Source organism: Schistocerca cancellata, chromosome 3 (assembly GCF_023864275.1).
Source record: "Schistocerca cancellata isolate TAMUIC-IGC-003103 chromosome 3, iqSchCanc2.1, whole genome shotgun sequence".
Lineage (NCBI taxonomy): Eukaryota > Metazoa > Arthropoda > Insecta > Orthoptera > Acrididae > Schistocerca > Schistocerca cancellata.
In genome coordinates this window covers 916,138,824-916,157,244 of record NC_064628.1, presented here as the reverse complement: position 1 = coordinate 916,157,244, position 18,421 = coordinate 916,138,824, and positions in this window count along the sequence as shown.

Genomic DNA, 18,421 nt, shown 5'->3' with positions numbered 1-18,421 from the left:
ACGTCAATAAAAAATTTCAATGCCCTCATGTAAGTGTTGCTGATCTGGAAACAATATATGAGGGCTTGATTTGTATATTGAATAGAAGGTGTGATGGGTTTGAACATTTTTGGAATTGTGCTTAAAAGAAAAACTTTCACAAGTTGATGATCCTACGTTTCCTCGGAATCTAAGTATACCAAAGAAGTATGAAAACTACGAAGCCAGCTCACCGGACACTTTCAAAACCCCAAAGGAATACTACAAAGCTATTTACATTGAAGTTTGTGAAACAGAGGAATCTTGCGTTACTGAGCGGTTTGCTTCAACTGGAGTCACACAGATCATTGCAGTTGAACAAGAGTGCTTGCTTTTAGTAAACAGAGGTGACACAAATTTGGAAAAATCAACTGAGTTTTCCAGAAATGACCTACACATTGAGAGACTGCACTTACACTTCAATATATTAGCCTATATCGCTAGTAAAAAACAACTGTTCTTAAAAAAACATGCGTGATGTAAGAAAGTATACTAAACAAGAGCCTACAATTGGAGAAATATTACGTGAAGTAGAGAAGTGCATTAAGCTTCTCCAAGTAGTTCCAATCACGACAGCAACAGCAGAACGGTCATTAGCTCCCTCAGACGTCTGAAGTCATATCTCCGATCAACACTGAGACAGAAGCGATTGAACAACTTGACTGTTCTTCAGGCCCACCGAAATTATTTGGCTGAATTGGATATCCGACTAGTCATCAACAGCTTCACATTCAGTAATCCAGTCAGACGGTCGACATTGGCACCTTTCTAAAGACACTCTAGCCCTAATAATGGCATGGAGAGCAGTATTAAAAATCTTTATAAAACAGAGAATTAAATACATACGCAATGTTAAATTTTCACTTTCGAAATATTAGTACTAGTTAAGTACTGTATTACTATATTACTATAGTACTGTATTAATTATTTTCAAATACTTAAATATTTTAGGGTTGTAAGACGCAATTAAAACCCGCTATTTGCATACTGTTTGACTGAAAGTAGTTGGCATACTGTTTTAACTTTATTAACTGTATTAAAGCATTAATTTTGAGATATTGTTTTTATTTAATGAACCCTGTGCTTTATTCACAGTAAGCTTAAATTACCTGTTTCACTTAATAATCAAAGTGCTGTTATTGTGTGACAGCAATGTTTAATGTTTTATTCTTTTAATGATAGTTTAGGATTTATTTAAATATAATTTCAGTCTTTTCAGAGCTATATATTCACTGATCAGTAATACTCTATAAGCATGATGATTACTATAAATTAAATTAGCTTTTTGCGAAAATACTGTGCGTGTTTATATTTTGTTTCTTTTTTCGAAGCCTAAAATGTGTCAGCCTTGTCGAGTTTCCCGAGTGTGGAGTTATCGAGAGTCCGGTTTTCGGGGTTCTAATGTCGATCATATGACTCTAAAACACTTAAAAAATTTTAAAACTCACTAATTTTCTTCTAAAATGTGGAATATTTCCCGGGGCAAGACCCCCAGTATGCCCTCCCCACCAATATATTTTACAAGTCGGCGCCCCTGGGTTTCTTGCAGTCTCCCACATACTACTTCTGCCCTTTTCGCTTGTCAGCCAACCACACCACTTCCTTTCTTCCTCGTTTCATTACTTGTGTTCCATTTCCTTTCTCTTTCTCTGTCTCCTCCACTCCTCTTTCTCTGTGCATTGCTGTCAGAGCTCTCAGTTTACATTTACCCGCCTGTAAACTGTTTTCATCTTCCTCCCTTTCATCAATGAATGTAAACTGTTTCTTTTTCTGCGATAGCTATTACTGTTTCCACTCTTTATTTTATAGTTGTTTATAAGTACTAGTCCATACTAGTGATAAGATCCCTTATAACATGTTGTTGTTTTGGTCATCAATCAGAAGACTGGTTTGATGCAGCCCTCCACGCTGACTTGCAAACCACTTCAGTTCCGAAAAACTGCAGCAGCCTGCATCCAATTGATTCTGTTTACTGTATTCATCTCTCGATCGCCCTCTATATAACTTCCCCAACCCTTCGCACACAAACTTCCTTCAAATAACAAACTGAAAATTCCTTGATGCCTCAGAAAGTGTCCTATCTGCCGATTCCACTTCCTTTTCCCTTCCTTTCATCTTTTGCTATGGTTCCTCTTTTTTATTATTTTTATGGTTCCGTACGTCAATCAGTAAAAATGGAACTCTTACAGGATCATGTACATATGTAATTCAGTTTGTACGGAACAGTCAGAGAGCAATCCTACTGACACTTGTCCAATGTTTTCTAATGTGGTAATCCTTAAAATGTTCTTTGGTTATGTACACTTCGATAACATTATAAAACACCTATAGAAATATATGTGTCTGAAAACACGGAAAGATGACGGTAATTATATCCGAGAGTATTTTCCTAGCGAAAGACATTTCTCAACACTGAATTCCTGACGTTACCAAGATATTTTGCTTCACATTACGTTTTCTTTTATTTTGTTTCTTCATTTAGAGTAATACCACTAGTGACCGCAGACAGAAAACTGTTGACTGTCACGAGCCTGGGAAATCCCAGAAGTGGACATTTGTGGCCACTTCTGGCTGGGGTCCACCGACATCAGGTTATGGAAGTAACGCAAAGAGGAAAAACCACCGAACACGCTTCTCCTCATTGCAATAGCGGCTGCAGCAGACGGAGGAAGGTTATCTGTGAGATATGTCATGATCCTTCCTCCAGTCGTTCGTTCTTACGCGAAGTACACGCGCGTTTACGTCATGTGTTTGTTCAGTTGGTTTTGAGTCGACCAGCAAGAGAGTGTGCTACTCGCGCAAAATATGCCAACAGATTTTGCATTGCGGTTAAGTGAAATATCACGCGGTTGATTTTATCCACTAAATCGCATTAATGCAGAATGGCAGACGGAGTTTAGAGTTGTTCCAATTATATCTCGTATTTTTAATGAATCGATTGATAAGTTCTGACGTAAAATTTATGAGTTATATCTATTGCAACTCATTGTTGATCTGTGACGTTTATACAGGGCTATTACAAATGATTGAAGCGATTTCATAAATTCACTGTAGCTCCATTCATTGACATATGGTCACGACACACTACAGATACGTAGAAAAACTCATAAAGTTTTGTTCGGCTGAAGCCGCACTTCAGGTTTCTGCCGCCAGAGCGCTCGAGAGCTCAGTGAGACAAAATGGCGACAGGAGCCGAAAAAGTGTATGTCGTGCTTGAAATGCACTCACACCAGTCAGTCATAACAGTGCAACGACACTTCAGGACGAAGTTCAACAAAGATCCACCAACTGCTAACTCCATTCGGCGATGGTATGCGCAGTTTAAAGCTTCTGGATGCCTCTGTAAGGGGAAATCAACGGGTCGGCCTGCAGTAAACGCCGAGTGTGGGAGGAACTTGATTATCGGCTTGATGCCTGCCGAATCACTAACGGGGCACATATCGAACATTTGTGAATGCCTAAAAAAACTTTTTGAGTTTTTGTATGTGTGTGCAAAGCATTGTGAAAATATCTCAAATAATAAAGTTACTGTAGAGCTGTGAAATCGCTTCAATCATTTGTAATAACCCTGTACTAAGTTAGTGACTTCGCAACTGAGCATCCCAAACTTTTAAGTACGCACTACAATCATCAATAGACTGTTCCTGTATTTGTCTCAGTTAAACAAATGGACAGTTTATGACCACCGACGGATTTTCTCGTTGGGTATAGTTGATGAAAATACAGTCCCCTGAGGTAGCCACAGTATCCGAAAAATTTAAATGAAAGATTTTCAGGTTACGTTGATTATGAGGTGAGCGTCAAATTTCGGTAGTCCTTATTCTTTTCTCTTTATTGCAGCGATCAACACAACGTTTCATAAATATCAATACGTAGCATTTGGATACTGGTCTCAGTGTTTTTTAATGTACGAAAAAAGTGTCAACAAAACACATGAGTGCCGGAGTGACTTCTTTTGTTGTGTGAGACGATATTATTAAGTTTTTTGAATCAGTATAACACAATTAGCCTTTTCATGAAAGCGAAAATGTGGAATACAAAATGAACATGTTGCGTAACAAACGATAGCGACATTTTCATACACATAAATACGCTGCCTGTCAAAAAAAAAAAAAAAAGGAAACACTAAGAAGACGTGAGCTGATGACAGTGTAACTTCGTACATCCACACGCTGTCGACTGGGTAAGTAAATAATTAAAGGTGCACTTTGTAGTGGACTGACAAGACAGCCAGTCCACAGAGACGGGTAACTGAAAGGCACGCGTTTACACACGCAGGCTTACTTTAGGTCTGAAACAGGATACGTAATGAAAGCTATAAAGAAAAGTACGTAGCTGCTGGAATACTTAACTTTAATCCATCATTTGTATACAGCATTCTTGATGATACAAGTGAGACTCTCTCTAGAAATGGTTAATGGCGCCTTGCTAGGTCATAGCCATGGACTTAGCTGAAGGCTATTCTAGATATCTCTCGGCAAATGAGACAAAGGCTTCGTCAGTGTAGTCGCTAGCAAAGTCGTCGTACAACTGGGCGAGTGCTAGTACGTCTCTCTAGACCTGCCGTGTGGTGGCGCTCGGTCTGCGATCACTGACAGTGGCGATACGCGGGTCCGACATGTACTAATGGACCGCGGCCGATTTAAAGCTACCACCTAGCAAGTGTGGTGTCTGGCGGTGACACCACACACTTCTCTGTAACAAGTAGAAAGGTCATACCAGTGCATTCGTGTTGTTCGTCTTTAGTGTTGTTACCAGACCCCGTAGGGATTATATGGGGTGCGTATTCGTGTGAGACAGCAATGTTCGTGTTATGACTTCCTTGCACCTAGTGTGGTTCATTAGCGGATACAGGAGAGAGGAACAGATGCCGTTTATGAACAGAGAATTAAGATTTATTCTACATCTACACTGAAGAGCCAGAGGAATTGGTACTCCGGCCTAATATTGTGTAGGGCCCCCGCGAGCACGTAGAAGTGCCGCAACACGACGTGGCATGGACTCGACTAATGTATGAAGTAGTGCTGGAGGGAACTGGCACCTTGAATCCTACAGGACTGTCCATAAATCCGTACGAGTAAGAAAGGGTGAAGATCTCTTCTGAACACCGCGTTGCAAGGCTTCCCAGATATAAACAATAATGGATATTCGGGAATCCAGCCGGATGTTCGCGTCGTTCTCGCACGATATTTCAACAGCGTGCCTCGCTGTCTTCTTCAGGTGCTACCTGAGACTGATCCTAGGGTCGAACGAGTCCAGTATTTATGCCTGGGAGGAGCTGGGCGTTCCCTAATCGGTTCGCGCCGGGTCGAGTGTTCCATCTGTGGTCCGCGCCCGCCAGACTCTGCTTCAATGGACCCCTCCAGTCGCAGATGTTCCGACTGCCGTCGGCGCCCGTTCTGGCCGTCCTCAACGGATGTGGTTATCATCTGAGGTGTGTCAGACCTGGTCTGAGATGTTGGGTACTCTATCTCCTGACTGTTACTATGATTTCCACTTCTGTTTCGTGCTGGGCGCTCCCTAATCGGTCCGCGCCGCGACTGGAGGGGTCCATTGAAGCCGAGTCTGGCGGGCGCGGACCACAGATGGAACACTCGACCCGGCGCGGACCGATTAGGGAACGCCCAGCTCCTCCCAGGCATAAATACTGTACTCGTTCGACCCTAGGATCAGTCTCAGGTAGCACCTGAAGAAGACAGCGAGGCACGCTGTTGAAATATCGTGCGAGAACGACGCGAACATCCGGCTGGATTCCGGAATATCCAAGATGTCAACAGATCGCCGGGAAAGCATGAAGAATTACATATAAACAATAATGTTCATATTTGGGGAGTTGGGTGGCCAGCGGAAGAACAGTGTTTCTGGAGACACTCTGTAGCAGTTCTGGACGTGTGGGGTGTCGCATTGTCCTGCTGGAGTTGGATAAGGTAGTCGGAATGCACAACGGACATGAATAGATGCAGGTGATCACGCAAGATGCATACGTACGTGTCACCTGTCAGAGTCGTATCTAGACGTATCAGGGGTCCCATATCACTCCAACTATACGCGCACCTCACCATTACAGAGCCTCCACCAGCTTGAACAGTCCCGACATAATGCAGGGTCCATGAATTGATGGGTTGTCTCCACACACGTACACGTCCATCCGTTCGATACAATTTGAAACGAGACTCGTCCGACCAATCAACTGGCGAGGCGTATAGGTTTGTGTGCGCAATCATCAAGGGTACACAAGTCGGAATTCGGCTCCAAAAGTCCGTATAGTCTATGTTTCGATGAATGGTTCGCACGCTGACACTTGTTGATGGCCAGCATTGAAATCTGCAGAAATTTGCGGAAGGGTTGCACATCTATCACGTTGAACGGTTCACTTCAGTCGTCGATGGTCCCATTCTTGCAGGGTTCCCGGCCGCAGCCATGTCGGAGATTTGATGTGTTATCAGATTCCTGATATTCGTGGTACACACATGAAATGGTCGTATGGGAAAATCACCGCATCATCGCTACCTCGGAGATGCTGTGCCCCATCGCTCGTGCGCCGACTATAATACCGCGTTCAAACTCACTTAAATATTGATAACCTGCCATTGTAGTGGCAGTAACCGACCTAACAACTGCGCCCGTCACTTTTTGTCTTATATAGGCGTTGCCGATCACAGCTCCGTATTCTTCCTGTTTACAGGAAGCGATTTCACAGCTTTACAATAACTTATTTGAGATATTTTCACAATGCTTTGCACACACATACAAAAACTCATAAAGTTTTTTTAGGCATTTACAAATGTTCGATATGTGCCCCTTTAGTGATTCGGCAGACATCAAGCCGATAATCAAGTTCCTCCCAAACTCGGCGCAGCATGTCCCCATCAATGAGTTCGAAAGCATCGTTGATGCGAGCTCGCAGTTCTGGCACGTTTCTTGGTAGAGGAGGTTTAAACACTGAATCTTTCACATAACCCCACAGAAAGAAATCGCATGGGGTTAAGTCGGGAGAGCGTGAAGGCCATGACATGAATTGCTGATCATGATCTCCACCACGACCGATCCATCGGTTTTCCAATCTCCTGTTTAAGAAATGCCGAACATCATGATGGAAGTGCGGTGGAGCACCATCCTGTTGAAAGATGAAGTCGGCGCTGTCTGTCTCCAGTTGTGGCATGAGCCAATTTTCCGCGGGCTACGCGTGAAACTTGCCCGCACGCGTTCAACCGTTTCTTCGCTCACTGCAGGCCGACCCGTTGATTTCCCCTTACAGAAGCATCCAGAAGCTTTAAACTGCGCATACCATCGCCGAATGGAGTTAGCAGTTGGTGGATCTTTGTTGAACTTCGTCCTGAAGTGTCGTTGCACTGTTATGACTGACTGATGTGAGTGCATTTCAAGCACGACATACGCTTTCTCGACTCATGTCGCCATTTTGCCTGACTGCGCTCTCGAGCGCTCTGACGGCAGAAACCTGAAGTGCGGCTTGAGCCGAACAAAACTTTATGAGTTTTTCTACGTATCTGTAGTGTGTCGTGACCATATGTCAATGAATGGAGCTACAGTGAATTTATGAAATCGCTTCCTTCATTTGTAATAGCCCTGTACTTCGTCTTGTTCGGTAAAGGATATGCATGACTACACCAGTTTCCTTGGTGTTTCAGTGTGCTATCAAATAGTAATAATAATACCTAATTTTGTTGCTGTATTTACAGCGTCAGTTGCTAACAGTAGATTTGAAACGTGAAATGTAATATACAAAACAATTTCTATTGAAAATACGTCGACACCTAACCATTATGGAAGCCTGTAAATGTTATTCAGTTGGAAAAAAAACGTAAAAAATGGGCTCTGTGGATGAGCTTAAGTACACCTCCCGCATGATATCCGGAGCGAGGTTGCCTGCATCTCGTTGGCAGCCACGTAATTGTTCGCGGCAGCGCCCTAATGCCACCATGGCGGCTGTAGGAAACGCTCCGACATAACTGGCGGCGTGCGTATTTGAAAGAGCGGCCGATCGGTTAGCGGCAGAGCGGTTAGCGGCCGATATTGCAGTTGGTATCTGACAGTTTGAATAGCGGGTCGCCAAGGTTCTGATGGACCACGTCTGACCACCACAAGGGAGGGTCGCCATTTTGTGGGTCAAGCGTATCCTAGCCGCTCCACATCCGAGGATAAGTAATGGACCCTTGCAACATTCTGTTCCACCCGGCACGATAGGTAAGGGAATTACCTTCTCATGCTTACATCTATACCAGCGTCTACAGCTACATTCACATCGATACTCCGCAACTGGATGGCGTAGGATACTCCGTACTGTTACAAGCCATTTCCTTTCCTGCTCCACTTGCAAACAGAGTGACGGAAAAACAATACTCTATACACACTACTGCCCATTAAAATTGATACACCACGAAGATGACGTGCTACAGACGCGAAATTTAACCGACAGGAAGAAGATGCTGTGATATGCAAATGATTAGCTTTTCAGAGCATTTTCACACAAGGTTGGCGCCCTTTGCGACACACACTACGTGCTGACATGAGGAAATTTTCCAACCGATTTCTCATACACAAACAGCAGTTGACCGGCGTTGGTGAAACGTTGTTGTCATGCCTCTTGTAAGGGGGAGAAATGCGTACCATCACGGTTCCGACTTTGATAAAGGTCGGATTGTAGCCTATCGCGATTTCGGTTTATCGAACGCGACATTGCTGCTCGCGTTGGTCGAGATCCAATGACTGTTAGCAGAATATGGAATCGGTGGGTTTAGGAGGGTAATACGGAACGCCGTGCTGGATCCCAACGGCCACGTATCACTAGCAGTCGAGATGACAGGCATCTTATCCGCATGGCTGTACCGGATCGTGCAGCCACGTCACGATCCCTGAGTCAACAGACGGGGACGTTTGCAAGACAACACCCATCTGCACGAACAGTTCGACGACGTTTGCAGCAGCATGGACTATCAGCTCGAAGACCATGGCTGCGGTTACCCTTCACGCTGCATCACAGACAGGAGCGCCTGCGATGGTGTACTCAACGACGAACCTGGGTGCACGAATGGCAAAACGTGTTTTTTTCGGATGAATCTAGGTTCTGTTTACAGCATCACGATGGTCGCATCCGTGTTTGGAGACATTGCGGTGAACGCACATTGGAAGCGTGTATCCGTCGTCGCCATACTGGTGTATCACCCGGCTTGATGGTAGGGGGTGCCATTGGTTACACGTCTCGGTCACCTCTTGTTGGCATTGACGGCACTTTGAACGGTGGACGTTACATTTCAGATGTGTTACGACCCGTGGCTCTACCCTTAATTCGATCCCTGCGAAATCCTACATGTCAGCAGGATAATGCACGACCGCATGTTGCAGGTCCTATAGGGGCCTTTCTGGATACAGAAAATGTTCGATTGCTGCCGTTGCCAGCACATTCTCCAGATCTCTCACCAACTGAAAACGTCTGGTCAATGATGGCCTAGCAACTGGCTCGTCACAATACGCCAGTCACCACTCTTGATGAACTGTGGTATCGTGTTGAAGCTGCATGGGCTGGTGTACATGTACACGCCAGCCAAGCTCTGTTTGACTCAATGCCCAGGCGTATCAAGGCCGTTATTACGGCCAGAGGTGGTTGTTCTGGGTACTGATTTCTGAGGATCTATGCACCAAAATTGCATCAAAATGTAATCACATGTCAGTTCTAGTATAATATATTTGTCCAATGAATACCCGTTTATAATCTGCATTTCTTCTTGGTGTAGCAATTTTAATGGTCAGTAGTGTACCTCCGTATGAGCCCTAATTTCTCGTATCGTATATTCGTGGTCCTTACACGCAATCTATGTCGGAGGCAGCAGACTCATTGTGCAGTTAGCTTCAGGTGCCATACTCTACACTTTCTCAGTAGTTTTTCTTAAAAGACACAATAGACGCCGTTGAGTGTATAAAATATTTATTGTTAGTAGTGCAGTTTCGGTGTTATGGCCATTTTCAAGTAAAACTGGAAAGTTACATTCTGTCAGACTATAAAACTATATGACATGAGTACATGTCGTCGTCAAAATGCAGCCATAAGGCCGAAATTGCAGTAGTAACAATAGATATTTTATACAGTCAACGGCGACTATGATGTCTTAAGTAATATTGTATGACTGTGAATCCCAACCATGAGAAGTTTCTCAGTAGTGTTCCTCGAAAAGAATGACACCCTCCCTCCAGGGATTCCCATCTGAGTTCTCGAAGCATTTCCGTAACACTTGCGTCTTGAAATTAACTGAAGTTAAAATCTTTTTTGTCGTTAGGCCGTGTCATGTTTCCTCTAAAGTAATCGACGTTTCGACCCCTCTGAACTGCTTCGATATATTTCTTTATTCCGACCTGTTGAGGATCACAGCACTCAAACAATATTCAAGAAGAGATCGCACTGACGTCGTATATGCGGTCTCCTTACAGATAAACCACACTTTCATGAAATTCTCGCAATGCTCATACGTTCGTTCCACTTCATATCGCTTTGCAACGTTCCGCCCAGGTATTTAAACGACGTCACTGTGTCAAGCAAGACAGTAGTATTCCTGTATCCTAACATCACGGGTTTGTTTTTCCTACTCATCCGCATCAGCTTACGTTCTTTCCCACTTTCAGCACTAGCTGACACTAATTACACCAACTAGAAATTTTCTCTAAAGTATCTTGTATTCATAGGGAAAAATCAAAAAATATAGGATTAATTTTCCGGTGGAAAAATATCACAGGATGGTCACACTTACGTTCTCCAACTGTAAACATCACGTACAGTCGAATATTCTCTTGTGCTGTACACATTTATGCCCGGTCCCTCCAAACTCACTGACCACCGGCATTAACCACTCTAGGATCCCACGGAACTGCGGAAACCTTGCGACCGCCCGCCGACTCCACGCCTCGTCCGCCTATTAATAGCCAATAGACGAGCGTCGCCGCTAGCGCTAACGGCAAGCGGCTCTTTCCAGAGGCCAGCCATGTGTCATACTGCACGTGTCCGCAGCGACCAAGCTCACCGCTTCGAAAGGAAAGAGAGGCGTTTGACTAGGGTGACCAGATGCAGTTGTTTAAAAAGGAGGACAAACAGCTTCGAAAAAGAGGACAAAGGAAGAAAAAAGAGGACACATCAAACGGGTCAATTGCACATGAAGATACCTCACGTCACCTTTGGACAAGTCACTTAACTGCCGGGAAGTACCGGTAAAACTAGTAGTTAATTGTTACTCGTGATCAGCTGGTGATTCCCAGAGCAATAACTTTTTATTTTAAATTAAAAACATTGATTGTGGTGACAGTGTGGCGTCAATTGTTTTGCTATGTCAACAACACGGAATTGTTTACAAAGCGAAAAACGTAAGACCATTCACCTCCCTTCATTCAACGCACCGCTACCAACATCTACAATACAAGCAGCACCTGACGACATGTAAACTGCACTTTAACCTTCCGAATACAAATAAATTGAATGACTACGAAACAATGAAATAAAACCATGACAGTTACTCTGTCGAGTTATTTCTTGCCTTTATTGGCCACTGAGACGTACGTTCCAGCTTCCACATACCTTACATTCCGCTTCAAATTCATTTCTCCCTTTCTTGAAAGCCGGATATTTGCAGGAAAGGACTTCAGAAAATGTACACATTTCGTATAGGCACAGCCAAATATTTTACGTAACTCACTCGGTTAAAAATTACACTCACAAATCACACGTGCACTACAGGAAGCCAGGCCAATACAAAGTGAAGATACAAAACGAAAATTTTAAATAATCGATATTTGCATTCGCTTATAGGTCGACCAACGATAACATCGACGATCCTGGTGCCACCTACTAAAACCGCTTTCGTGCTTGTTAATTACGAAGGCTGTGCCAATAAAAACGGTTCAAATGGCTCTGAGCACTATGGGACTTAGCATCTGAGGTCACCAGTCCCCTAGAGCTTAGAACTAGTTAAACCTAACTAACCTAAGTACATCACACACATCCATGCCCGAGGCAGAATTCGAACCTGCGACCGTTGCAGCAGCGCGGTTCCGGATTGAAGCACCTAGAACAGCTGGGCCACACCGGCCGGCCTGTGCCAATAGTTAAAGTATTTAAGAAAAGATCAATAGAACAGGACGAATTGTAAATTTAACTGTATTACGCTCAACTTTGCGAAAAAGCCGGACACTGTAAAACTCCGCCCGGACCCCGGACAAAGAGCAAAATAGGAAGACATGTCCGGATTAGTCCGGACGTCCGGTCACCCTACTTTTGACTCACTCTTGATTGCTAGTTTGGTGTGCCAGTGCATCTTTTCTGTCTGTCTGAGGGGAAAAACATTAAACATAACCGGCACTCTGAATCTCCTAAATGGCTGATAGCTTCGAATTTCATGAAGATCGAATTATATCGTCAGTATGTATCAAAGGGTATCAACATATAAAATAACAAACATCAGCTCAAGACATATTATTCGATTTTCTTCATTGTTGTTACCACAACCAAAAATTCGTTAAACGAATGCAGCATAGTTCCACTTATGCTGTTATTTATTCAAAAGTTTCCTTCATCTATTTATAACTTGTTTTGGCTTTTCAAGCCCATCATCCAGTGTTTAGCAGTATAAAAGATGAACACTACGTTCTCGCTACGAAACGGGAACACAATGGTGAGAACGAAAATCAACAGAAAGATACTTAGCTAGAGAAAGGTACCATACGTATAAAAACGGCAACGTATACAAGATACATATCCGTTTTGGTTTACGGATTTAGCTATTCTTGTAGTGTTGACAGGTATGTGTTTCGCGTAAGATGGGTAATGTGCAAAGATATGGCGCTGACCAAAGGAGAAATTTGACATGATGTGCAGGGGGAAACCGCTAGGGAATGTCGGGTTCGACTGAAAGAACACACTGATTCTAAAGAGAAACTAGATATGCATTCGTATCTCATGGACAACATTTACGATAAATTCTAAATCCGTTATTTATCATGCAACCAAAGGGAAGAAAATGATTACTCTAGAGGTAACACAAATTTTATATCATAAATCAGCCAGGTACGCTTATCGACGAACAAACTGAGCCACAAAACATAAGGTATCTCGATAGTTTTACTGGTTTCTTTCCTTACGGCTACACAAAACCAAAGTATCAGTAACTTTTGTAGTTTCCGCATTGACAGGTATAGCTATACAGGGTGTTACAAAAAGGTACGGCCAAACTTTCAGGAAACATTCCTCACACACAAATAAAGAAAAGATGTTATGTGGACATGTGTCCGAAAACGCTTAATTTCCATGTTAGAGCTCATTTTAGTTTCGTCAGTATGTACTGTACTTCCTCGATTCACCACCAGTTGGCCCAATTGAAGGAAGGTAATGTTGATTTCGGTGCTTGTGTTGACATGCGACTCATTGCTCTACAGTACTAGCATCAAGCACATCAGTACGTAGCATCAACACGTTAGTGTTCATCACGAACGTGGTTTTACAGTCAGTGCAATGTTTACAAATGCGGAGTTGGCAGATGCCCATTTGATGTATGGATTAGCACGGGGCGCGGTACGTTTGTATCGAGACAGATTTCCAGAACGAAGGTGTCCCGACAGGAAGACGTTCGAAGCAATTGATCGGCGTCTTAGGGATCACGGAACATTCCAGCCTATGACTCGCGACTGGGGAAGACCTAGAACGACGCGGACACCTGCAGTGGACGAGGCAATTCTTCGTGCAGTTGACGATAACCCTAATGTCAGCGTCAGAGAAGTTGCTGCTGTACAAGGTAACGTTGACCACGTCACTGTATGGAGAATGCTACGGGAGAACCAGTTGTTTCCGTACCATGTACAACGTGTGCAGGCACTATCAGCAGCTGATTGGCCTCCACGGGTACACTTCTGCGAATGGTTCATCCAACAATGTGTCAATCCTCATTTCAGTGTAAATGTTATCTTTACGGATGAGGCTTCGTTCCAACGTGATCAAATTGTAAATTTTCACAATCAACATGTGTGGGCTGACGAGAATCCGCACGCAATTGTGCAATCACGTCATCAACACAGATTTTCTGTGAACGTTTGGGCAGGCATTGTTGGTGATGTCTTGATTGGGCCCCATGTTCTTCCACCTACGCTCTATGGAACACGTTATCATGATTTCATACGGGATACTCTACCTGTGCTGCTAGAACATGTGTCTTTACAAGACAACATGTGGTTCATGCACGTTGGAGCTCCTGCACATTTCAGTCGAAGTGTTCGTACGCTTCTCACCAAAAGATTCGGTGAGCGATGGATTGGTAGAGGCGGATCAATTCCATGGCCTCCACGCTCTCCTGACCTCAACCCTCTTGACTTTCATTTATGGGGGCATTTGAAAGCTCTTGTCTACGCAACCCCGGTACAAAATGTAGAGACTCTTCGTGCTCGTATTGTGGACGGCTGTGATAGAATACGCCATTCTCCAGGGCTGCATCAGCGCATCATGGATTCCATGCGACGGAGGGTGGATGCATGTATCCTCGCTAATGGAGGACATTTCCTGTAACAAAGTGTTTGAAGTCACGGTGGTACGTTGTGTTGCTGTGTGTTTCCATTCCGTGATTAATGTGATTTGAAGAGAAGTAATAAAATGAGCTATAACATGGAAAGTAAGCGTTTCCGGACACATGTCCACATAACATCTTTTCTGAAAGTTTGGCCGTACATTTTTGTAACACCCTGTATATATTGTCTACAAACTGGTCTCAGCCACGCGTGGCTGTCTCTTTCTAGTTCAATGGAAAAGAAAGGAGAGACAAAGCACACATTTCTAACACGTGTAGGAATTGGCTATAGGTCCTAACCTCATCCTCGTCCCATTGTAGGCAAGTTGTAAGAGAGCACTAGGAAAATGAGAGAGCTTCAGCGTCGTTATTACTAGCAACTTGTTTCGCTATTAACGCGCAGCACCTCTAGAAGCTGGCGTTAATGCCAACCACCGTGTTTTACTGGCTGACTTAATTAGAAACCTGCAGACGTTATAGCCCGCAGTAAATTCTGAGGTTACTGCTTACCTTCTCCCAAGTATTCGAGTGTTGACAGATGTGCAACGTGATTATCTTGTCGCACAGAATAGAAATAATTTGCAGACGGTCTTAATCATGTCTTCTTAGTGTTGGTTGGAAGTCTGTCTTTAAACTGAGGAAATGATAATTTTTCTGTTATTTTTTAGTACGGCTGGTTGTCTTGTTTGAGCCGCAGAAAGCGTGAGTCGCAGTGAAATTTGAAGTAACGCTGTCGAAAGCTGGTCCCACATGTCAAGGATACAGAACAGTCGATCAGGGCCGAAAAGATGACGTAAAAGTGCTAACTGTAAGAATTAAGTAAGTCTCCGTCGCAGACATTAACTGAAGAGGAAATTTGTGCGAAAGTACTTATGGAAAACAGCGTCGAATGGAAGTGGGCCATGGCGTGAGGGAAAACCGAAAAAGTACAAAGCGTTTGAGATGTAGTGCTGTAGGAGGATATTGAAAATTAGATGGACTGATAACCTAAGGTACCTGTGAAGACCACAGAGGAAAGGAGCACGACTGGAAAAATATTCCATACATACGTTGCTTCACAAAAAAAGTGAAGCATGCAGGATGATATGGCCGAATGGCCATGTAACTTTGTACACATATACACCACCAAAGGGTACGTAAATGAGCGGAGTAGCACTTCTCTGTGACAGGTACAAATACAATGGCTGCCAGAATGCCTTAGTGTTGTTCGTGTTTAGTACTGTAACTAGGCCTGGTAGGCTATATAAGGTTTGAGAACAGCGTCAGATGTCCAGTGGTCACTATGAAGGATTCTGACATTCCGCGTATTCTTGTGAGACAGCGTTATCAGCACCTGACAAGGGTTTGACGGAGGAAGGGGACCGAAGGGGGGGAGGGGCGTTTGCCAGTATCCATTTGGTCTGCTGATCTGATAGTGCGATATTCAAATTTGTGGAGCATTCCGATGTGACAATGGGGGTTGGGATACGGGTGAGGTGTATCAGATCCGTGGAAAGATATTCCTGGAGAGTTTGGAGCTCTTACTGGGATAAGCGGCTTTTTGCAGGTAGCATACAGGCACATTAATATTGTCTTTCCTGTCTAGCAGTGTAACAGAGTGTGCAGTAGTCAGTGGCACTTCTTTTTAAGAATTACGTTTAATATACACTGAGAAGTTGAGAAAACTGCGACCACTCAGTTTGGTTTAACCTGCTTCAGCCTAATTTATCCGCCTTCAGACGGCTGTTACGGATTTTCGTTGATGAGGACATCAGTTATTCATAAATTGTCGCTTCCAGGACGTAGTGACGACATTCATAAGCGCAACGACAAAATGATGATTGGTCACACTTTTTTCAACCTTTCGTTATATCAACGGTCACGAAATTTTAATATAAAACATTGTTTAGTACATGCGTTTCATATATTGGAACAATACATATTTATGAGAGGGAGGTTCAATTGATGTAGCTGTATTTTAATTGCCTGCGTTTCCAATGCGGCGATTTGTTTTTCAGTGTATACCTACGCTGCGTTGATTCCCCAAGAATGTCTTCGCCTTTGACATTGTCTTGTCGGTCTTCATTAGGGAAAATTTTACAGACTGAAAGAGGTATTCAAGCGGCTTTCCAGGGAACACCACGCGGGATTCTCTTCTCATCCCCAGTTAAACAATACTTAGACTGCCAATAAGTAAGACTTGCATTAAACTTCGTTTGAATAATGTCCGACGGCTGTGACTTTTCGTCTTCACTGTAAATTCTGTGCGTAGGCCGCTAAAGCTGGAAATGATTTTAAGTTGTCGTCAATCGGAAGTCCTTTCAGACCCTCTGCAATGGTCTCGCCAGTTTTAATTGCTGACTTCTTTCTTATTTTCCCATCGACATTTAAAATTAATCGGTAAAACTGGTGGTAGTGGTAATTCGCGACTTCTGGAAGATCTTTTACTAATAAGTAGTCATTTAGATAAACTTTTAGTATTAAATGTTCTAAGCAGTGTGTCAGAACCCTCCGTTACACTGATTAAATATTGCATTGAGTATCGAAAACAATATAACCAACTTAAGGCCATTCTTTGCACTGCGTAAGATTCTGCATTCTCTATGGAAATAAATAAGCAATCACATATCGATAGTAACAATCTGAGGGCGAAACATGGGAGCGAGATTCTAAGCATTGTTGAAAGACGAGGTTTGTCCGCGAGACAGTAGCAGTGTTGGTCGATATCTCGAAGACGTGTCACGCTGTCCTCACGTCGGTGAGGGCACATCTTACCACACTCAAGGTCTGATTTCGTTTATATGGCCAGGAGAGGTTTATATGGCTTAACTACGCTTGAAGATGGAATTCAAGGTAAAATTCGCAAGTACAGCGTAAAGCGCAATTCCAGGGTTAGGCCAGTGATCGTTAGTCCGAGTTTCGTAATCCCATGTTTTGCTTGTCAGTTAAAGAAGCCTCCTTTTCCTCCAAATAGTAACAATTATTCTCCACATCTAATTCATAAATACACTGTGGCTAATAAATGTTAATGAAACTCTGAAATTGAAATAATTTGTTAATCTGGCACTCAGCCATCATTGATACTTATAAGGTCATTGTCGGGCATTTCACCATTATTAATGCTTGTCAAACTATTATTGGTCATGATGATTTCTGAAGTTTTTAGATGGGCTTAGTTTATGAAATTCCTTCTTGCAAGTTATCTGGTAGTTAACAGGATCCAAGCAAACTCGTTTTATTAAATTCATTATCAGTAACAATAAGGTTTAGCTGCTGCTGCTGCTGCATGCTGCTGCGAATTGCTGTAAACCACTTGGAGAAAAACAGTCATATAAAGAGATGACTGCAAAACTTCGGGCCAAAACAGAGACACTGACACATCACAACATGTCACGAACTCTAATCCAACAAATTACGTTGCATATGCCAGATTCTGCAACACTTATAAATTGCTATTCAAACATCCAGTCAGATAGCTCAGGTGTTCATTGTTACAGGTTCATTTATTCCTGTAGTTTTTAATATTCAAATACACAGTTAGACAGCTTATCCAAATGTCAGTTCCATGTCTTTCGTGTAATGATCTGTTGAGGGCTTAAATGACAGTGAAACTGACACTCATACTACATGCACGCAGTATTATGAAGGTTAGATTCCGATTACTGGTCGCTCAGGTTGCTTATCGAGTCCCTTTTCACAGACGAACATAAGCTTTATTTGCTGCAGTTACGTTACAATGTATTTATCGTTCGTTCCATTCTTCAGAGCCGTTGTTGGTGCTATGATGCTGCCTTACACTGCAGTTCCACATATGTCTTGGTTTACGCTCATTATCGAAGGACCAGTCCGCGAAATAGTCGTAGAAGTCCTGAAGC